This window comes from Garra rufa, chromosome 10 (genome assembly GCF_049309525.1).
Source record: "Garra rufa chromosome 10, GarRuf1.0, whole genome shotgun sequence".
In the NCBI taxonomy this organism is placed as follows: Eukaryota; Metazoa; Chordata; class Actinopteri; order Cypriniformes; family Cyprinidae; genus Garra; species Garra rufa.
This window is the reverse complement of record NC_133370.1, coordinates 35,661,733-35,683,240: the sequence shown is the minus strand read 5'-3', so window position 1 is coordinate 35,683,240 and position 21,508 is coordinate 35,661,733. Positions and strand designations below refer to the sequence as shown.

Here is a 21,508-nt window from a genome sequence, read left to right as displayed (position 1 = left end):
AGGGGAAAGCCGGTATGTGTCTGTTTGCATGGGTTCAGGTGAATCTTTGGTCTCTGGTTGACAGTTGAAAGGAGTGGTGAAGGAGGATGAAGATTTTGGGTCTGACACACATGCCTACATCCGATTGGAACATCTCACGGACAATTGAATGAATTTTTTAAGACCATACGTATCATCGTAAGCCGCTAGGTGGAGTCGTAAGCGAGGATTCAGTCCTTGGCGTAAAGCAGTTAGGAGGGACGGCTCGTTCCATCCACATGCAGCCGCGAGGGTGTGAAATTTCAGCGTGTACTGATGGTTGGTCATATTCCCTTGTCACAGCTGGTATAGTTGTTCACCTACAGATGAATCACCTGGCGAACTGCAGACCACTTCGCGAAAATGAGCCAGAAACAGAGAGAAAGACTGGGTTGCAGGACCGACTTGATTGAGGATGGTTTCCGCCCATTTCAGCGCTGAACCCTCGCCAGGCCAGGTGGGTTCTGTTTTTCACACGGTTTCGTTTCAAAATCTCTTACCGTCCTGGATCCAAAAACGGGAACGCTGATGCGTTATCACGCCTCCATAACCCCATAGAACAACCAGAACAACCCGAGAGAATCCTCCCCTCGAAAATCATCACTAGCCCCATTCAGTGGTCTACTCCACCAGCCGCCTCCGACAATCCTCCCGTCAATCCACCTATAACACTACACGCTGAGTATTATCTATTCATTTCTTACCTGCATTATACTTACGGTACCCGCTGTTCTTCTCCTCCATCTCCAGAATCTCCGACGTTGAAGTCAGCTGCTCCATTCCTGTCCTTCTCCTTTCATTACTCCTGCAAAAAGCCAAGGCGAAGTTCAGCATTCCTATATACTTCTTCCGCCCAATTTCATCAAGATTGCAAACTCACCTCTAAATAAATTACTGTGTTGATACTTACCTCCGTGTCTGACGTCGTGTGTATATGACAACGATGCTGTGCTGACTACCTAGTGGACACCTTAATGTTGAAAATCCACACACTGATGTTCTTTCAACCACCAAAATAATGACACAAAAGCAATGCAATGAAAAATGAGTTTTATTCAACAAACTTGAAATCAATAATAGGAATGTAAATTCAAAAAGAAATGCGCCAGACTTTGGCCAATTCAATTTGGCCTAATTCTGCGACAATCCGCATTTTACAGTGAATTGTGGATTTATGCCTGAATTCCGAAGTCATAGGGCTCTAGATATATATGACCTGATCCAGCAAAATGAGTCACAGTGACCCAAATTTTAAAATTGAGATTTTGGTATCAATGGAAAGAGGAGACCTTAAGCTTTAAAATGTTATCCTATTCAAAGTCTCAAATTAGTCTTTTTCCAATTAAAAACCTCAGAGAATCTGAAGTTTTTTTGCCTGTTTTTTGTTGATATCTTATAAAATCGATTGCATTTAAAGGGATAAACTATTTATTTTACAGCTTCATTTGACTAATGACAATTGTATATATAAAAATGCTATTAAACCAGACTGAAGCTCAAATTATTTTGAAGTATTTATTTGAATAAAACATTGCACGTACACACACGTACACGCAGTCACAGAGAGAAAGCGTGTCTGTCATCAAATGACAGAAAACACGACTCTCCATTGTTGAGTTTACAACCTTACAGCAAAAGGTACGTATTTTTTATCATTATTATTCGTCATCTCAATCACTGCTAACTGTTCCCACACTGCTTCACAACCAGACATGAACCTATTAACTTTCCCAATCAGGCACAGTCGGTCAGTTGAAACAGTGTTTCCCATTGACAAATGATCAGCGTTTATGTAACTGTTTGTGTACATTTTTAAGCTTTTTGATTGGTTTTATACAGAGTTGTTTCAAGGATACCCGAAATATAGGGAAAAGCTCAGAAGTGACGAGAGGAGTTGAGAAAAGCAAAATTCATTTCCAAAGAATTTAGTAAAACTTTAAGTCAACTTTAATAGTCATTTAAATACCTTTACTCAATTATCTGGACTACGAAACTTTGGGAGATTATTTTTGAATGTCTGTTTTTTGAAATTAGCTAAAAAAAAAAGAAAACTAGATTTTTTTTTCCACATTATCAGCCTGTATCTTAAACGAGTTTTAACTGCAAATGAAGTACAATACCAAGTAAATTAGGAATCAATGCTGTCTGAGGCCCCTGTTAAGTAAAAATGCAATTTAAACTTCATCAGGCTGACAAAAAATATTCATATTATGCAATAAATATCATCAAACACACAAATCATTGATGTCAACGTGATGTCAACTTTATGTCAATATGACATCAATTTGACGTATAAATTATGACAATGATTGGATGTAAACTGAATGTTAAACACATTGGCCTGCATACCAATTTCAGTCAATTAACGTCATATTTTCACCTAATTACCACGGGAACAAAAATTGCTGTCCAAACTGACCTTAAAATGCATGTTATACAGCATATTAATCAAGTCTTTACCAACATTTGATGTCAAATTGATATCAGTTGATATCAAGGTGTCCACTGGGTATATTGGATCCGACAGTAATGTCACACCACACAAGTGTGAGTAACTTTTTTATTAATCATAGCAACAGACGTTTACTTCCGAGTCTACAATCCACCAAACCTATTCAAACAGAGCATATGATGAAGGGGGTCAAAACAGGGCAGAAAATAGCCTATTACTTCTAAATTATGTTTTTTGATGTAAAAATGTTGATGACATTATCAGTGGACCATAGAGAGACCAACAGTTCAAAATAATAAAAAAGGCAGTTCATGACCCTCTAAAATGCACCAATATGTTCATTTCATTGTGATAAGAGAAAACAAATGATCTTTTGAATTAGGACTATGTACCTCTTTATATTTGTCTAGTTTGGATATCTAAAAAGCAGCTATATAAAATGTCGAAGTGTTTGTCATATCATAGTTCAAACTGGAATTGTAAAATATTTTTGGACCTATGTTGCTTCTGTTGTAAGTGTATCACTGTATGTACTTCCTGTTTATCACAAACAGGACAAGTCGAAATCCTTTTCTGTAGTAACCGACACAAAAATGCAGAGATGTCCTGGAGAAGATTCTTTTAATCCAGCTTTTGAAACACATTAAAAGCAGTGCGTGCATCAGAGGATGAAAACATGGATCATGAGAGAGATTTCTCGTGGAGACAATGCATCATTCTCCTTGCAGCTTCTCCTCCTCTGCTCGGACCAAAAAGTTTGGTTCAGATCAAATAGGGCTCAGTCCCCAGCGTCTACCCCGTCTGCTCTTCTTCACAGAGGAAGGGAGGATCACCTGTCATCCCAGTGTGTGCACCTGCTCCCCATCTACCTCTCCATCCTCCACCTTCTTCATCAGATCCCCCGCTTCCCTTCATCCTCTTCTTGTCTGCTTCATTTTTTTCATGTTTTCATTCTGTCAAGCTTCCACTTGTCTTCCTGTTCTGCTGTGTGATCTAAAATGTTCAGAGGATGCATTCGTTATTCTGAAAATTTGATCAACAAATGTTAAATACAGCATCTCTGAGCTTTGAGACAAACTGACTGTGCATTGATTTTATCTCTGACTTGCCTGGTCATGTAGAAATCTATGTTTCTGTTGCTAATGTTTCTTTTGATCCTCTAGAAACGGCGCAAAAGCAAATGAGCTTTTCAGTTTTGCTCTTTAAATTATTGCATAAAAGGGTATATCAGATTTGTAGAAATATGCTTGTGCACTTTATCCCAATGAATTATCACTTGTTTACAAAATGTTAGAAAAATTAATTTACAGGAAGCCTAACAGGACTGAAATGAACAGCTAACGTTAGAAACCGATCTGCTAAGGAGCTGACACTTACATGAGAGGTCAACTTCAAGTAAATTATATTTTAAAAATTATTTGAAATGATGATATTGTCATATTAAGTTCTGTGTTTCATGAGACAGTATGGACATGAAACACTTATACCACAACATATAAATGTATTAAATAAATCGCTATTGCTATCCCATAGAACCGCTTGCATGAAAGTTGGCACACAGATAGAGGACAGTCTCAACATTAACCATAGCAAATTTGGAGTCTCTAACTTAAACTCTCTAGTGCCACCACTTGTACAAAGTTTCACTCATGTTTATGCTAATAACTTTTGAATAGAGCACACAAGGAAAATTCTTTTTCTTCTGAATCCTTGGCTCATGCTGAGTCGAATAAAGACCAAAATGTAAAAATTGTGAGGTTTAGTTTTTTCGCTATTTTTAATTGTTCGAAAAAACTACTTTTCACCTAAATTGGCTCATCAAAATTTTGTCATAAAACACTATATTTTACGAAGGCATTGGCGTATCGCTACAAAACTTATGTGTCTCTGACACCATGCCTTGACAATAACAAAATATAACTAAAGTTATAAAGAAATTAAAAAAAAAATGCTAATAACATTTGATTAAATTGGCTTATTGTAATGAACGCAATCTCAATAGATTCCTTGGGTCATGCCAAGAACTTCGATACCAATTATGCCAAAATTGGTCAAACTTCCTGTCCACCATTTTGATCAATATTGAAAACCTTCTTTTTCAAACTCCTAGACTATTGGTCCAATTTTCACCCAATTTATATCTTCAGACAAAAAGTTATGGATTTCATGTCGATATACAAAACAGTTTTTGTTTAACACATCATCGAATTTGCTGGTAAGATGCCAAACTGCATCTGAGGCTGTATCTCTGCAAAGCTTTGATATACTGACACCAAACTTTGTATGTGCCATTGTCACCTCATACTGACCACACCACATCAATTTGTTAACAGCAACGCCTATTGGTCAAGAGTAATAAATCATTCATTAACTATTTATTATGAAACCATTTGTTACACCAGGCCAGCAGAGGGAGTCTTGCCCCTCACTGACTGTTGCTGCTCCCTCTGCTGCTTCGCTGGTTACTTCCTGTTTGTCAGCCATAAAAGCAAGCTCAACACACACACACACCGCGAAGTATTGTTTTGCTCTAGTGAACTCTACCAAGCGTTTTTTCCCTTGTTTCCTTGTTTCCTGGTTCCTAGTTCCATAGTTTCTTAGTTATTTTCATTGTTTTGTTTCAGTTCCTAGTATAGTTATAGTTTTCTCTTGTTTCTTTGTTTATTTTTCCTCTGTTACTTTGGACTGCTCATTGGTTTTTCGACCCTCGCCTGTCTTTTGTATTACGCTTTTGTCTCGTCCTGGATTATCCTGTTTCCTGGTGTTTTTTGACCTTGCCTGTCTGACCACGTCTGTTAATAAAGCCTTGCATTTGGATCCTCACTCTCAGTTGTCCCACTTGTTACACCATTAAATATGAAACTGGTCTCAAAATATTCCATGGGTCATGCCAACAGCATGCATGCAAATTGTGCCATAGTTGGCCGAACTTCTTGTCCGCCATTTTGATTTATGTTGAAAACCTACTTTTTTTAACTCCTTTACAACGGTTTGTCTAATTTTCATCAAAATCGAGTCACATCATCTTTAGACTGTGCTGACACTAAGTTATATATTTTGTGTCCATAGACGAAACCTTTTTTGTATAGCAATGCAACAAATTTGAGCCATGATCCCAAAAAGGCTTTATCTCTGCAAAGCTTTGAAATATTGACACCAAATGTTATTTGTGCTATAGTCATCTCACAATGAACACACCACATTGATTTTATAACAGTGCCACCTATTAGTAAAAATGATAACCCATTAAATCACATTATTAGTGGTGGCTTTAATAAGTTTTTTCACCCATTTTGACCCATTTAAAATCATCTTAAAATGGCTCCAATTATTCATTGCTTCAGTTGCTCTGATACTTGCTGCCTTCCTTGCCTAGTGCTTGGCCCCTTAAATGCTGCTTGCAGCTAAATTTTTTATTTTATATTTTTCTTGTACAACATTTTGTTTTAGGAAAATTTTCGCATATATACACAAAAAGGAATGGTCCAAAAAATGTATTTAAAAAATGGTATACCATTGAATGAATCAATCAATGAATTAATGAATATTTATTTAATAATATTTGGGTTAAAATATAATACAGTTATATATTTATGAATAAATTTGGTAAAGAAAATTTTAATTAGAAAAAAAAATATATATATATATATATATTTTTTTTTCTAATTAAATTTTTCTTTACCAACTTTATTCATATTCATAATTATTCAAGATGTATAATTTTCATATCTGTATGTTTTATTCCTATATTATGTAATAATAATAATATATTTTTTTCTTGTACAACCTTTTTATTCAACCTTTTTATTATTTTGGGGAAATTATATATGCACAAGAAAAAATGCCGCAATAAAAAGTATTTAAAAAATAATAAAAAAAAAAAAAAGACTGGTATACCATTGCATAAAAAATGAAATATTTATGAATAAAATGCCAGTTTTTCTTGTTAGAACAAGGACATGACAAAATAGCAACATCCACTCAAAATAAAACAGTTGAATTATTTAAAAGACACCTGTCTATTGACTTTATTGTGATAAAAGAAAACAACAATGATTTTCACTGTGCAGAATTGGTTTACTATTTTATCCAGCATTATATTATGGCATCTATAACAGAGACATAAAAATACTACTGCAATACTGCATACTAGGAATGACCCAGTTATGTTTTTTTCACCTGACTGCGAGAAACGCAAGTAACTTTTTCTTGCGGCTGATTTGTGACACTCGCCAGGTCTGTTGCTCAGAAAGACTGCTATTCCAGCAGCAGTTAACCGTGCTCTTATTTTTATACATCTGCTTTTTAAAAAGTTTACAATAGATTGACAGAGAGAACTGCAGAGAAAGACAAGAGAGAGAGAAACCATTCTTTGATGTTGTTTTGCACATGGCTGCACCACCCCATTATTTAAATATCACACGGCGCACAGTTTGAGCTTGGACACTTTCTTTCTCTCTCTTGATGCTTTTGTGCGAGCAATTAAAGCTTGTGCCACAAAGGGATGTGTTTGTTAATGACATCTAGCATTTAAAAAGCTGTCATTCCTTTGTCACCACTGAGAATTTGTTTCTTGTGTTGCATATACTTTACATAAACTTAACCTAACAATGCAAATGATCTGAAGGGGAGGAGCTGTTTGTTTAGTTTGGGTTATTCTGAGCTAATTACCTCCAGAATTAGGGAGATGAACAGGTCTGTGGGAAAAATAAAAAAAAATGGCATTTTAGAAATTCTTTCCAGAGATTTTTTTTTTTTTTCATGCATCGCTAAAACGGCCGAAATGTCTTGGCTGTATCAAATAACAGGTTCTTTAGTTGAGGGTAAAATAAAACATGCCATCCCTTTCACTGGCCACCAATTAAACACAATCAAGCTATTTATAGCTATTCCAGCCATTCACTAGTAATTACTGGCTGTACAATCAGTCCCAAGTGTTGAAGGGTGTAACTTTCAATAATTATTCCCCGACCCTTTCAGCGCTCAAAGTAGCCACCAGTCACATATAATGGATCATTTCAGTCTAACTGTATGTTTCACGATAATCACACTCACACTACAGTACATAAGAATTTGGCAGCCGCACAATTTTATTTTTTTATTTTTATTTTTATTTTTTTTATTTTTTTGTGGTTTTATTCGTTTTTTCAACTTTCTGTGATGTTTAAAGGATCACTTCCAGAATAAAAAAATCCCAATGATTACTCACCCCAGTGTCATCCAAGATGTTCATGTCTTTCTTTCTTCAGTCGAAAAGAAATTAAGATTTTTGGGGAAAACATTCCAGGATTTTTCTACATATAATGGACTATAATGGGCTTTACATGATCCCAGTCTTATCTAGCGAAACAATTGGTCCTTTTCTTTAAAAAAAATAATAATAATTTATATACTTTTTAACGACAAATGCTTTTACAAAGTCATGTTGGAAATGTTATGTGTAATTACCAACCCAGTGTTTACAAAGCGAACATGCAAAGAAAGTCAAACGCCCTTTACAAAAAAAAAAGTGCAAGATGAGCATTTGTGGTTAAAAAGTATATAAATGTATGTATAGGATCATGTAGAGCCCTTTGAAGCTGCATTGAAACTGAAATTTGGACCTTCAACCCTTTATTTCCCACCAAAGTCCACAATATTAAGAAAAATCCTGGAATGTTGGAATCCTGAAATGAACAGCTTAGATGAAATAGGGATTAGTAAATGATCAGGAAATTTTTATTCTGGAAGTGAACTAATCCTTTAAGATTGAACAAACACAGATCTAAGTGGCATAAATTTGTATTTATTAAAAAATAATTAATTCCCTTACATTTTTTTAATACTTTATAGGGCAGATATAATTGTTTTTTATCATTAATTTAATCAATACTCACCAATAATGGATATTTAATTGTTTTATTATCCAACAAATCTCCAAATAAGTATTTATTTCTCATACTGTCATCATACTGTTGTGATGCCTTTACTTGTAGTATTTAAAATTAAAAAAATTTTGTTTTTGATTTAGTCAAGTTTATTCATTAACAAGTTTAATTTAGCTATAAGCAGCTCTACTGAACACAGTAGTGTCATTAGGTTGTTAGTTCAGTGTTGAGTCATTACTATAAGTTTCCAAATTCATTTTATGAAAAAAAAACTTGATTCAACTATGAAGCAGAAGACAATAGTGTCATTATACAGATCAATTTCATATTATTCTCATCCAACAGTCTCAGTGCCATCAAAATGATGATGTTGCTGAATATTAAGGGCCTATTAAAACCACAATTTACCAAGCCAAAGATGACAATGGAAAGTAACTCAAACCCCATCAGAAGACAGAAATGGAGGGGAAAAAACTTGAGAGAAACTAGACAGTCAAGTGGTCACTTCTTATCTGGCCATTTATGTATAGATTAATATCTGCCATTTATCAAATATCAGCCATAAAATGAAAACAATTATTGGCTTATCTGTATTCTTGTTGGTAATCTATATATCAGTTATATAAAATATCTCATCAGGGTCGTTTTTAAATCTTTTCAAATCTTGCCACCACTGAAAATCTAAGACAATGTTGATTCAGGTTTTATTACGTCACTTTTTTTTTTTTTTTACAACCTGTGAAAAACCTGTGGTAATAAAGGCCTTCTGAAGTTAATTGGTGTGTTTGTTTAAGAAAAACATCCATATTTAAAACTTCATAAACTGTAATGTCTAGGTTCTACTAACTGTTGTACATGCGTTCATGAGAGAGTGGTGATCCAGGTTCCAGTAGGATGTAGGTGAATGTGGAAGTGACAAATGCAGAAGCACAGAGGAGAGAGCAAAGCAAAACACTTTTCACAAAATAGAAGTACAAAACAAAGTAAAGACAAAATGTCGGAGGATTTTGATGTAAGCCAAGAGGAGACTGTTTTTCCTTTGCTGTAAACAAAACTTGGTTCTTCTCGCGAGGCTAGCATATTCTCACCAGAGATTAAGCTACACCTACATCCTACGTCATCCACTGGAGCTCCACTTTCTCGTGAATGCGCGTATTTATTATAGATGGATGTACTTTTTTGGACTTTTTTGAAATCTCAACACCCATTCACTGCCTTGGAACAACATGTTGGAACAAACACGTTTTTTGACAGGAAATGGCTTCTCCCAAAAGATAATAAGACGATGTATGAGAGGCATCATTATGGAAAAAAAATATATATTTCTCAGCTTTTATTTACATTTAAACAAAAAGTGGCATGTCCAAAAGTATTCATACCCTTTGCAAACTGTCACAGTCTTTGGGAAAATCCAAAGTTCTATACCATTCCAAATAGTCCAAGCTGTTCTAAAGCATCCTTATTACCCTGATTCATTGGGAACAGCTGTTTTAATCAATTCAACAGGTGATAAACAGACACTGTGCTGGCCAGGAGGATAGTGAGAGAGGTAAAAAAAAAAAAAAAGGATCACCACCAAGGCCATCCTGATGAATCTGGGCTCTGCTGGTGGCAACTTCTCAAGGCAGACAGTCCAACGGACACTGCACACCGCTGAGTTCCACGGACGCAGACAAAGGAGGACACCACTTCTCCAGATAAGGCACACAAAAGCCCGCTTGGACTTTGCAAATGCTTATCTGGACAAAGAAGAAAACTTCTGGTCTTCTGTTTTATGGTCAGATGAAACAAAAATTTAATTGTTTGGCCACAATGATGTAGCCTTCATTTGGCGTAAAAAAAAGAGAAGCCTTCAACCCTGAGAACACCATCCCCACTGTCAAACATGGTGGTGGGAACCTAATGTTTTTCAGCCGGTGGACCAGGGAACCTAATCACAGTAAACGGCACCATGAAGCAATACATCAAAATTCTCAACAACAACATCAGGCAGTCTGCAGAAAAACTTTCAGCACGACAACGACCCAAAACACACAGCAAAAGGGGTGAAGAAATGGTTAGAAGACAAAAACACTACCGTTTTGCAGTGGTCCAGCCAAATTCCTGACTTAAATCAAATTGAGAATCTGTGGAGGGAGCTAAAGATCAGGATGATGGCAAGGAGACCCTCCAACCTGAAAGAGCTGGAGCTCATCGCTAAAAATGATTGGGCAAAAATACCAGTGGAGACATGTAAAAAGCTGGTCAGCAATTATAGGAAGCATTTGATTGCTGTAATAGCCAATAAAGGCTTTTCTATTGATTAGTGAGAAGGGTATATAATTTTGGACATGCCACTTTTTGTTCAAATGTAAATAAAATGATGCCTCTTGTACATCATCTTATTATCTTTTGGGAGAAGCCTGTGTCATTTCCGGTCAAAAAAAAAAAAAAACTTGCTGGTTGAATAAAAGTAACTTTAAGTCAGAATTTGCCAGGGGTATGAATAATTTTGGGCTTAACTGTTGAATGGTTTGAGGCTGAGTAAATTATGGGGTAATTTTCATTTTTGGGTTAACTATTTCTTTAAAGCTATTTCATAAATCATTGTTATAGGTTTATCAAAGTGTATCTGGCAATTTGAAAGACATTTTGGAAGATTTATTCTTTCTGCACTTTCTAATTAATAATATTTTGTTATTTAAAAAAAAAGTTGCATAGACTAGCAACTAATTTAATGTGATAAATATTTTTTTTGTATAATCTTCCATTAAGTTAATCTTATCTGAAATAATAAGTTAAATCCCAAAAGCAACTATGAATTCTCTGTTATAACACATAATCAATCTCTAAAGCTCCAGAAATGTGGAGTGCAGAACAAAAGTGCAAGCCCAGTGCGTATGGGGTCGTCTGCTGAAGGTCTAAAGTCAGGGAAAAGGGCTGGAGTGCATTATCTTGGCATCTACTTGTCGCTCATGTGACTCACCCAAACAGCTAATTAGAGGCAGCCAAGCTTGCTCTGTTACCAGGCAACAGCACCAGGGGGCATTGGTGAGATTAGCGAGTTGGCGAGCACCAGGCTCTGGATCGGCTGGATCAGACAGTGGGTCCTCAGCACGACTGTTTCTCTGAATCACACCTGCAAGGCTCTGCAGCTGAGCACTCCTGGGGTGAGCCAGGAACAAAGTCAAACACCCCCTACACCTTCTGATGGTGTTAGGGGCAAAGGAAGAGACGCTTCTGTTCTCTATGTACAGAGTCTTGCTGTAGCCTTTACAGAATAAGACCAAATATAGTCCAAAAATTAGGTTATTTACTAAAAATGGATTTGGGATATTTGGATATTATGTTAAAAAGGGGTCATGCAATTAAAAAACACTAAATGTGTTAATGTTAGTTTTATATGAGATATGAACCTTCTAGAACCTTCTAAATACGTTTTAGAACATAAACTGCAGTTTGTAAATATAACTGTTGTCACATATTCAGTTTAAAGGATTGATATAATAGAGAAACCACTTCAGCAAAGCTTTTATGTTAGGAAGTGGCTCTCAGTGCAGAGCATATGGTTTGCTATATTTTAATAATTGTCCATATGTAGCACAGAAGTCAGTGTAAAAAAACTTCTTTAATTTGCGATTAGAAGCCAGCACATTTGTGTTTGTGTTATGATTATATATGCATGAACAAATCATTCCCAATAAGCCCAGCAACATGCGATTAGAAAATGAATAGAGTCCATTTTGATTTCATGCAGACTGACATTAATAAGGCATAAAGAACATTGGACTATTACTAAATAATTTACAGACCAGAGAACTGAATATTTGTATAATTATGGATGATTTAAAAAGGTTATGCTTATAAACATCACAAGCATTTCCATGGATTCATGACATCGTACAGAGCTCAAAACAATTTTCATTTCTCGTATTTAAATCTATTCTTGTATAATGTCTCATCTGATTTGTTGTTTTCATAAGGAAGCTCAAATCGAGGTTGTTTTTAAAGCAATAAATTAGCCTCTCTCTGTGCACCTTATTCCCACAGCCAGAATATAAATTTTATTCATTAGGACAAAGAGTTTGAGAGAGGGTTTTTTTTTCTTCATAAAAACAGTTATGATGATTAATACACCAGAATCTATGTGCTGCAGCCATTAGGTGCTTTTTAATCTGTTTTTATAATCATTAATTCTATTGGCAAAAAGCCTTTCATGAAATTCTTTTTAAGAGAAAGAAATCACCATGCAATAGTTAGGAGCAAAAAAAAAAATCCTATACTTGTGAGACATATGAGCAAATAATAGCAAATGAAACACCTCACAAACCACATCTTGTGATGTGATTTAGAATAAATTTTCCCAATTTTTTTTAAAGCTCACTAAATTTCCTGCTTGGTTTAAACATATGTACATCTTTCTAAATGTTGTAGATGTATCTAGATGTAAATTTGCAAGGCAAACAAAACCACTGAATGGATGTATTTCCTATTGAATCTGTGCTCATCCATTTTTTACAAACTAAAATAGTTATATCATAACCATGGACCTACTTGATAGTTGGTTTCAGAAGCCGCTGGTGGGAAGGAGTTTCTCATTATAGGCAGCATTTGATTGGCCAACAATCTGTGTAGTGCAGGATCAGTCATCAATATTTTAGGCCCATTTTCCTGAAAGAGAAAAATTGTACATTTTAAATACAAAGCTGCTAAAAGTGAATATTAGGAACACACTAACATAAATGACCTCAAAGCATTACCATGGACTAAATAAAAGCCACAAAACTCCCATTTTGATCACATTTAAAGGTCCACTGAAGTGCTTTGAAACACGCAGTGTTATTGTGCTGATGTTATTTCAACTGAAACGGGTAGACAGGGTGGGACATATCAAGCAGTTCTACCCTCCTTTTTAAATAGCCAATAGCATTTTGTTTATATTAGCTTTTTTTCTCAACAGAAAGCATTTACACTCTCTTAATCGTTCCCTATCCATCCACCATGTAGAAAATACTAATTCTGAATACTATTGACCGATTTTAGCAACAGCTTCAGCATCTATTTATAGTGTAGGGGGGCGGGACGCTTCAGATTCTGGAGAGCATTTGATTGGACAGAAAGTTTGAAGAGAAGCTGAAGTGCAGGGTGATGTTATCAGAATCATTGATCCATATTGACGGAAATGAGAGACTATAAGTTTTGAATGCTTATGCATTTGAATCTAAATGCATTGAAGTTTTTTGGCTTTTAGTATGAATATGTTAAGCCTTAAAGGGGTCATCGGATGCAAAACTTTTACATGTAGTTTGAACATTAATGTGTGTTGGTAGTTTGTGTACACAACCACCCTACAATGAAAAAAAATCCACCCAGTAGTATTTTTTTTTTTTTTTTTTTTTTAAGTAATATCCCCTTTTTAAAATCAGGTCATTCTTAGCTTCTCGTCATTCTGACAGCACACCGGCAGAGGCCGCTCCAACGATAGTTGATTGACATGAGCGCCTTATCTTAGACCCGCCCTCACCGAGCTGAAACAGTCCGACTTCGATCGCCATTGTGTCGACTCCGGTGCAGACAAGAATGTCTCCGATTGAGGTGTTCTGTTGTTGGATGTAATAATAAAGATAGCAGTTGTCAGTTACTGAAGATGCAGAGGAAAACGTTACTTTTCGTACTTTGGTACGAAAGCACCGATCCCGATCGACATATGCCTCTATGTTCGTGCGAATCGTTCCTGATACAGCTTCACCCACAGCAGAAGTGAGTATAAATATTTTTTATGACCATCTTTGTGAATGGCCTTTCGTAATAATGTCCTTGTTGGCAAGTTTCGCCGCTAAACGTGGCTAAATGCGGCTAAATGAGTTAAGTTTTTGCAGAGCTGATTTTGGCAAGGTAAAAGGCTGTTTTTTTACACTACTATTGAGAATTTTTAAACAAAGTATATTACAGACTTTTTATTAAAGGTCCCATTTTGTCAAAATCGAAATTTCCTGGCTTTTTTCATGATAACTGAGGTCTAGGGGCTATGTAACTACCATATGAGTTTCAAAACAGTCAATTCACAGTAAACTGCACACAGCCTGCTTAAAGTAGCTGTTCATTTTCACGAGCCACTGTGACTTCCGTAACGATGTGACGTCCGATCTACTCAGTCACCGCCTTCAGTCACCACCCGAGCACCAATCACGTCCCACCCTCCTTTTGTCAAACCCAGACAATATCGTGTCCATAACATTGCTAAGCAACAACAACACGAAAACAAGTCGAGAAAACCCTGTTCAGTCGATAGATGTCGAAACTACATCATTGCACAGGCTTCAGAACAACGTGAATATAAGAGACCACTGGCACGTCAACTTCAGCCTCTTTCACACAGCCATTCCGGTAAATACACGGATAATGTGTCCCATGATTTGTTCCGGAGTTGTTTGATTTGGTTCATTCACAGTTGTTTTCCGGAATCTGTGCGTGCTTTACACACAACCCATAAAGACATGTGAGGTTTGGATGTGAGATGTAATGCGACGCGTACGTTTCACTAAACTGAAACTAACCTGAACAAACTGTGCTTCAGCGCTGATAGTGAGGAGCTGGCTCTGCCCGATCGCCGCTTCATTCCACTTTGCACGTATTTTTTCGTTGTGAAGAGTCGCATGATAACGTGCATCATCACTACAACACTGCCTTTATGGTTCTGGCTTTTGTTCACACAGCGCTCATTCCCGTAATTTTCCAGAATCAGCATGCATTGTGAAAGGGGCTTTACTAAAGCAACAGTTATGTAGCTTACTGCCTTCGGTGTTTGAAAAAGAAAAACCATTAATGATCATTCTGAAATATCCTGTTGAGGCTAGGCTCTCTCTATGGCTCTGGGCTCGGCTAAAGCATACATGACCGTAGTTACCTGTGGTTGGCCTGGCTGTGCGTCACTCAGAAAACAACAGGCCAATCAGAAGAGAGGCTCATGAATATTAAAAATCGACCTGTTTTTGACAGAGCTCCTAAAAAAGGAGCTGTAAAAATATATTGAGATGGATTTTGGCACTTATACCACAAATATATATTCTTAAGGACATCAACAACTAAAATAAACCTCCAGAAATGTGTACAATATGGGACCTTTAAGACCCTAAAGAATCATATGAACTTGTGGAAAATGGGCATCCGATGACCCCTTTAAGGTTATCTTTAAGCTAGTGTGCTCCAAAACAATGCCAAAATTTGCATTTACTAGATTTACGCATTTAAAACCTCTAACTTTCGCTATTAGGATCAATGATTTGATGATATTACAATGAATCCGAAGCATCCCGCTCCCTACATTATACATTGATGCTGAAGCTGAGGCTAAAATTGGTCACAGAATTAGTGTTTTCTGTAAGGTGAATGGCACGTAGTGCACTATTTAGGGAATAGGGAGCGATTCATATGCTTTCTATTGGGGCGAAAGAAGTCTGGTTTTGAGGTGTCACACAAATCACTGAAACACACATACAGTCTGCTCCAGTCTAGAGAAACAACAACAGAGTGAATCATATGCACAAATCGGTGCAAACCATAAAAAGCATCAGATCTATTTGAATTCTACACAGAATGCTATGATTTATTGCGATATGAATACGCTGACAAATGCGGCTTTACCAACACTCTTAAAAATAAAGGTGCTTCAAAGGGTTCTTCACAGTGATGCCATAGAAGAACCAATTTTGGTTCCACAAAGAACCATTCAGTCAAAGGTTCTTTAAAGAACCATCTCTTTCTTACCTTTTATAATCTGAAGAACCTTCTTTCGCCACAAAGAACCTTTTGTGAAACAGAAAGGTTCTTCAGATGTTAAAGGTTCTTTATGGCTCTGACCACAGCTAATAGGTCATTCCTGGGATTCGGTGTCTTTTGTGTCCCCAATAAAGATCATGATATTATTGATATTAAAATATATTATTGATATTATTTTAACAACAACAATTTTAAACACCTTGTGACCTTTAAGCACATTTAAGTTTTTATTTGTATATAATTCAAAACATTTGACAGCATTTTAAACCACCAATTATCTCAATTTTTTATATCTCAATTTGCCCAGGCCTGTGTCTTCCATTTTGATGATGAATACAAAACTTAATAGTGTTTTTATTTAGTTTTTCACCTTGTTTAATATAGCAGTACTTTTCTTATATATATATTTATATATATATATATATATATATATATATATATATATATTGTTACGTTCATGTCTGTTTTGTACTTGGTTTTTCCCATTGTCTCCCCCCGTCGATCTGTGATATTTTGGTTTAGTCCTCGTTAACGTCATCCCCTTCACCTGTGTTCATTGATTAGTCACCATTTATAAGTCTGTCTATTTCTTGAGTTTATTGTCGGTCCTTAACGTTGTATACGTGTGTGAAGATCTTTGTGTTCCTGCCTTGTTCCTCTTGAAGCTTAATATTAAATATCGTGTTTGTTAGAATCTTGTCTATTGTCTCGTCTCGCACGCATCATAACATATATATATTTTCCAAGTATTAAATTCAGAAAAAAATAACTTTTTTTTGTCCACCCTGTTATATTTGACTACTGCCCCTGACATAATTTACTTGAAGGGAAAACAACTTGGGAAGGTGAATAAGAGCCCCTGTTTTGTTAATTGTCTGTTTTTACTTGTTTTATCTCTCCAATCTGATATGGTCAACTTTAACATGTCCACCCTGTTAAGGGTATTTGTAAAAGTACCATTTAAAAAAAAAAAAAAAACATTTTAGGTCAAAGTCCACAAAAAGTCAGACTGGACACATTTAGTGATACTGACAACAATTGATGTTTAAGTTAAAGTAGTGTAGTTAAACTTTTTTACATCTTAAATATAAAAATTGTACATATTCATATATTTAAAATTGTTAAGCATTGTACCTAACAGGGTGGACATTTTTGGTCCTCCTCCTCATTTAATTTGACTCATAATTGCTCATAATTACATACCTAAGGTTGTGTATATCATATATTTATACACAAATTATTTTTCATGTTTTACAGCTCCCTATCATGATTACAAAAGAATAAATTAATAATTTTTTTTAAATGTTATGATGTAAAAAGGCACCAAATCCCAGGAATTGCTTGATATGTCCCTCTCTTCATGTTTCAGTTGAAAGTATCTCAACACAGAATAACGTATTGCATTTCAAAGCACTTCAGTGGACCTTTAAAGCTCTAAGGAGTTAAGCTGGACCTTAGGGGAGGGGGCTCATCCCTGTTGCTCTCTCTATCTCCCCCGCCATCCTTCGCTTTTTGAGGCTAATTAAAGCGAAAAGCAGATTTATGGGTGGGCTCCCTCTTGTCACTTCATGTTGGCAGCCCCACTTGTGACTTTCACCTTGAGGGATCTGTGCCTGTTAGTCACAAGTCCTCCCAGCAAATGACTCCCAACCGTTTGACAAACCACTCCAACCTGCTGCAGAGCTGTCAACTCCTTGAAGTTAAAAAAAAAACCTATCCCACCAGTCTGGACTCAACCCTGTCCTGCCCTTTACCCCTGACTGATCGAACCCAAACCCTCAACCCACAACAAACACCAATAGAATGCAAATCGGAAAATAAACTACTGATGAATGTAAAATGAGAATGCAAAGAAAGCACAAGGCACAAGCTGTCAGGATTTTGTCTATGTCTTGTCCTGTTCTGTTCTGTTTCCCAAGTGTTTTTTCCCCTATGTTTCTAGCTAAGATGGTTTAGTCCTTGTCTCACCCTTTTGGTTTATGTTTAGTTAGTTCAGTCATGCCCATATTTGTATTTCCCCCTCGTTATCTTGTTATCTTGTTTGTGACCACGCCCCCGTTTCAGTATTTTTAAGAGTCTGTGTTTGCACTCCCCATTTGTCCGTCAATGCATATGTTACTTCCGTTTGTATTGTTACAGTTTCATTGCTTGCTCCCGGTTTTTGTTTGTTTTGTATTAGTTTCAGTGTTTTGTTTTAATCTTTATTCGTTCATCTACTCCGGTTCTCCTCTCCATTTCTCCACTCCTCATCCAGCCTGATCGTGACACAAGCTATATGGAAAAAAAATATGTTGTTGGAGAAAGTAAATAACATCTGTCACTGTATGGATATGACCAGTGTTATTTTAGTATTTATATATCATAGTATTTCATGGAAGTCCATTTTTATTTACAGGAAAAAGGCATGCTTTCATAAATCATAATTATAAAATAAAGTTCATAATTATGACAGAAATTCTGTCAAGTGTAAATTAGGAGATACTAAATCATTAATAAGTACATGGTTCAAAGACCAAAAAGGGTTTAAGCATAAAAACAATACACTTATTGTTTTTATGCTTAAACCCTTTTTCGTCTTTGAACCATGTACTTATTAATGATACTGCTGTAAATTGTTTTTCCAAAAAAAAGTTTTCTGTTTAATTTAATTGCATTTTTGTTTTTGTGTTTCTGAGCAAAAAATTAATATCATACATTTTTCCATAATTTACAGAAGACACGCACTAAAATGTTATTCAGTGTAACAATCTTTTGTTAGGCATATTTACAACAAAAAAAATATTTTTGACATATTAAAAGATGAATTACTTTTATCCCAAAAACTAATTAGTTGTAATTTTTTAATTTTTTTTTTAATTTGCCACTATCCTAGATTTGTCAGTAAGATTTTTTACTCATTTAAAATACAATAAAATTGAATATGCTCCCTTATTATTTTATATATTTTAATATGTACAAGTGAGAATAAGCATGTTGTTTGAATTTTTACATATTGTGTTACACTGAATGACAATGTGACATTATTTCAACCAAATTTTTGACATTTTATTCTCCAAAAACTCATCTGAAACCTTAAAAGTAGACACTTTACTTACATTTAATGTGCTTTCTTTCTTTTGACATCTTAATATCTTTGACCCAAATCATGACGACATAAAATTTGCAATTAAGGCAAAAAGTCATAAGTATGACTATATGTCATAATTTTGACTTTTTTCTCATAATTATGACTTGGCATGTCATAATGTAGACATTTTATGCTATAATTAATAGTTTATCAAATTAAGCTTTTTTATGTGGTGGATTTATTACTCTTTTGAATTCACTTTTATTTTTATATCTTCAGTTTTATGTTAGTTTTAGAAATCTAACATTAAATCGTGTGCGTTTGTGTAAGTATTTGTTTTAAAAATCTTTCTATATAGCTTTAGTTGTATTTCAGTTTTAGTTTTTATATTTAAACATTTCCCTTAGTTGCTAAGGCAAAATTTCTAAACGTATATCTAATATTTACATTTAATTATGTTTCAACTTTAATTCAATTACTGAAAACGATTTTTAATCGGTTTAGTTAATGGTAACAACACTGGACTTGGCATATACAAAGATGAATGATGAAAACCAGAAATTACCTGCCAAATCAGACACAACTACTTAAAGTAATTAGCCAACCATATCGAATCAGATAAGACAAGAACATTTTTGTACACAGTTTTTGTATCATTGCTCGCTTCTACCCAAATAATCTTCCACAGAGCACTTTTTAAAAGATACTAAAGCAAGTATACAGTGTCAACTAAGGAGTTGAGCGTTTTCAATCCCCTAAGACAGTTGACCAACCTTCTCCTGCTCTGGAGGATCCCTGTGGGTGCAGGCGATCCGGATAGATGGGGCAATGCAGAGGCCTGACATGATGACTGACAGCCATAGGGAACAGATGTGAACACACTTCACCGTCAACGTGGCAAAAAAAATGCATGTGTGTGTGAAATCTGTAGATGTTTGCATTTGCACATCTATCCGTGTGTGTGTGTGCGCGCAATATGACAATCTGGTCTCCTGAAATGAGGTGACGATACGTGAGTTTGTGTGTGTGAAGGCATATTTTCGGCAGTATTCTTGGAGGCCTTTCCTCCCCTAAGATTCTCTTTTCACACTTTGCTGCACAACACATCTGCATCCAATGACCTGACTTAATGTCTCACTCAGGCAAATAAGATTGCAGAAGTGAAGAACAAAAGATCCATCACTCACAAAAAGGGATGCTTTTGGCTCAGAGTCATTTGACAGTGTGTAACGGCATCCTCTGAGAGAATCTGAAGGTAATTGATTTTTTTTTTCTCACATTCTTTTTCCCCCATTTCACCCATTCTCCACCGACTACTAATAGAATTAAATCAGGCCAAACAGGAGAAGGGTCCTGTGGAGGTGTTGTCAAGGTGCAGTCATCAGCATGCATTAGCAGGCCCTGAGAGGCTTCTTTGCACACGCCTCATCTACCGTCCTCCTTCAAGGGATTAACAGACAGACAGCAATAACCAGGGAGATTAACACAAAGGATGGTCACAATTAGCCGTCAAACTGTAAACATCTTAGAACACAAAATGCGATTAGGGGCCTTTGCTGAACATGGAAGTCTTTACATGCTTCATTAATTGTGGATGTACTACTTCTGAAGATGTTTGTGTTGTTTTATTATTAGTTATTGTTTTTAATTTTGTGTGCTTGCTTGTTTTCTAAATCCCACTATCATGGCTAATGCTGTAAAATGTGTAGAACTGGAAATGATGCATTTGTAATGAGGAAGAGTAATTGATGGACGCTCCCTATGAAATTGTTTTACTAACCAAACACTAATAAAAAAAAGCACTGTTTAACTACTGTAGTATCAGATGAATAGCATGCGCTTTCACTTACCATGGTACAAAATTCTACCTGATCTTATGACAAAAACGTACCTGTGGGAACTTAACGTACCAATAAGACTGCAGTTTCCAACAGAAATGGACACTAGAGGCAGTGAGCACTCCATATCAGCTCCATATGTTTCGCATTCCAGATGTAACAGACTCAGCCGGCACTGAATTGGACTTAGGAAGCGGAAATCCTTGGGTACGAATCCTGTGAAAAACATGACTCATGATGAAAGAGCTGAAAGGTGAGAGATCGAAAAACAAGCTAAAACAGCATGCGGTTGCGTTTACGTTACATTCACTTTCGTTTATACTATCGGGTTCACATATAACGTGTTTTTGCTTTGAAAAACAGTGGAGTGGGAAAATGTCTTGAAAGCCTTTTTTTATTTTTTGAAAAGCAACTTATTTTAACTTGAGCATTGCATTTTTAGAACATTACAGCTCCATATGTTTCACTTTCTGTACGTAACAAGCTTGCTCAGTAGCTCAGCCGGCAC

General features: G+C 35.8%; 1 long non-coding RNA gene across 1 annotated transcript; it reads right to left on the bottom strand.

Moving 5' to 3' along the window:
• Positions 1–2,705: 2,705 nt before the first annotated feature.
• LOC141343613 (uncharacterized) lies at positions 2,706–21,193 on the bottom strand. The gene is made up of 3 exons (XR_012356783.1): positions 21,073–21,193; positions 12,871–12,987; positions 2,706–3,463 (listed from the first exon to the last, which is right to left on the bottom strand). It is a non-coding gene; the product is annotated as an uncharacterized lncRNA (long non-coding RNA).
• Positions 21,194–21,508: the final 315 nt, after the last annotated feature.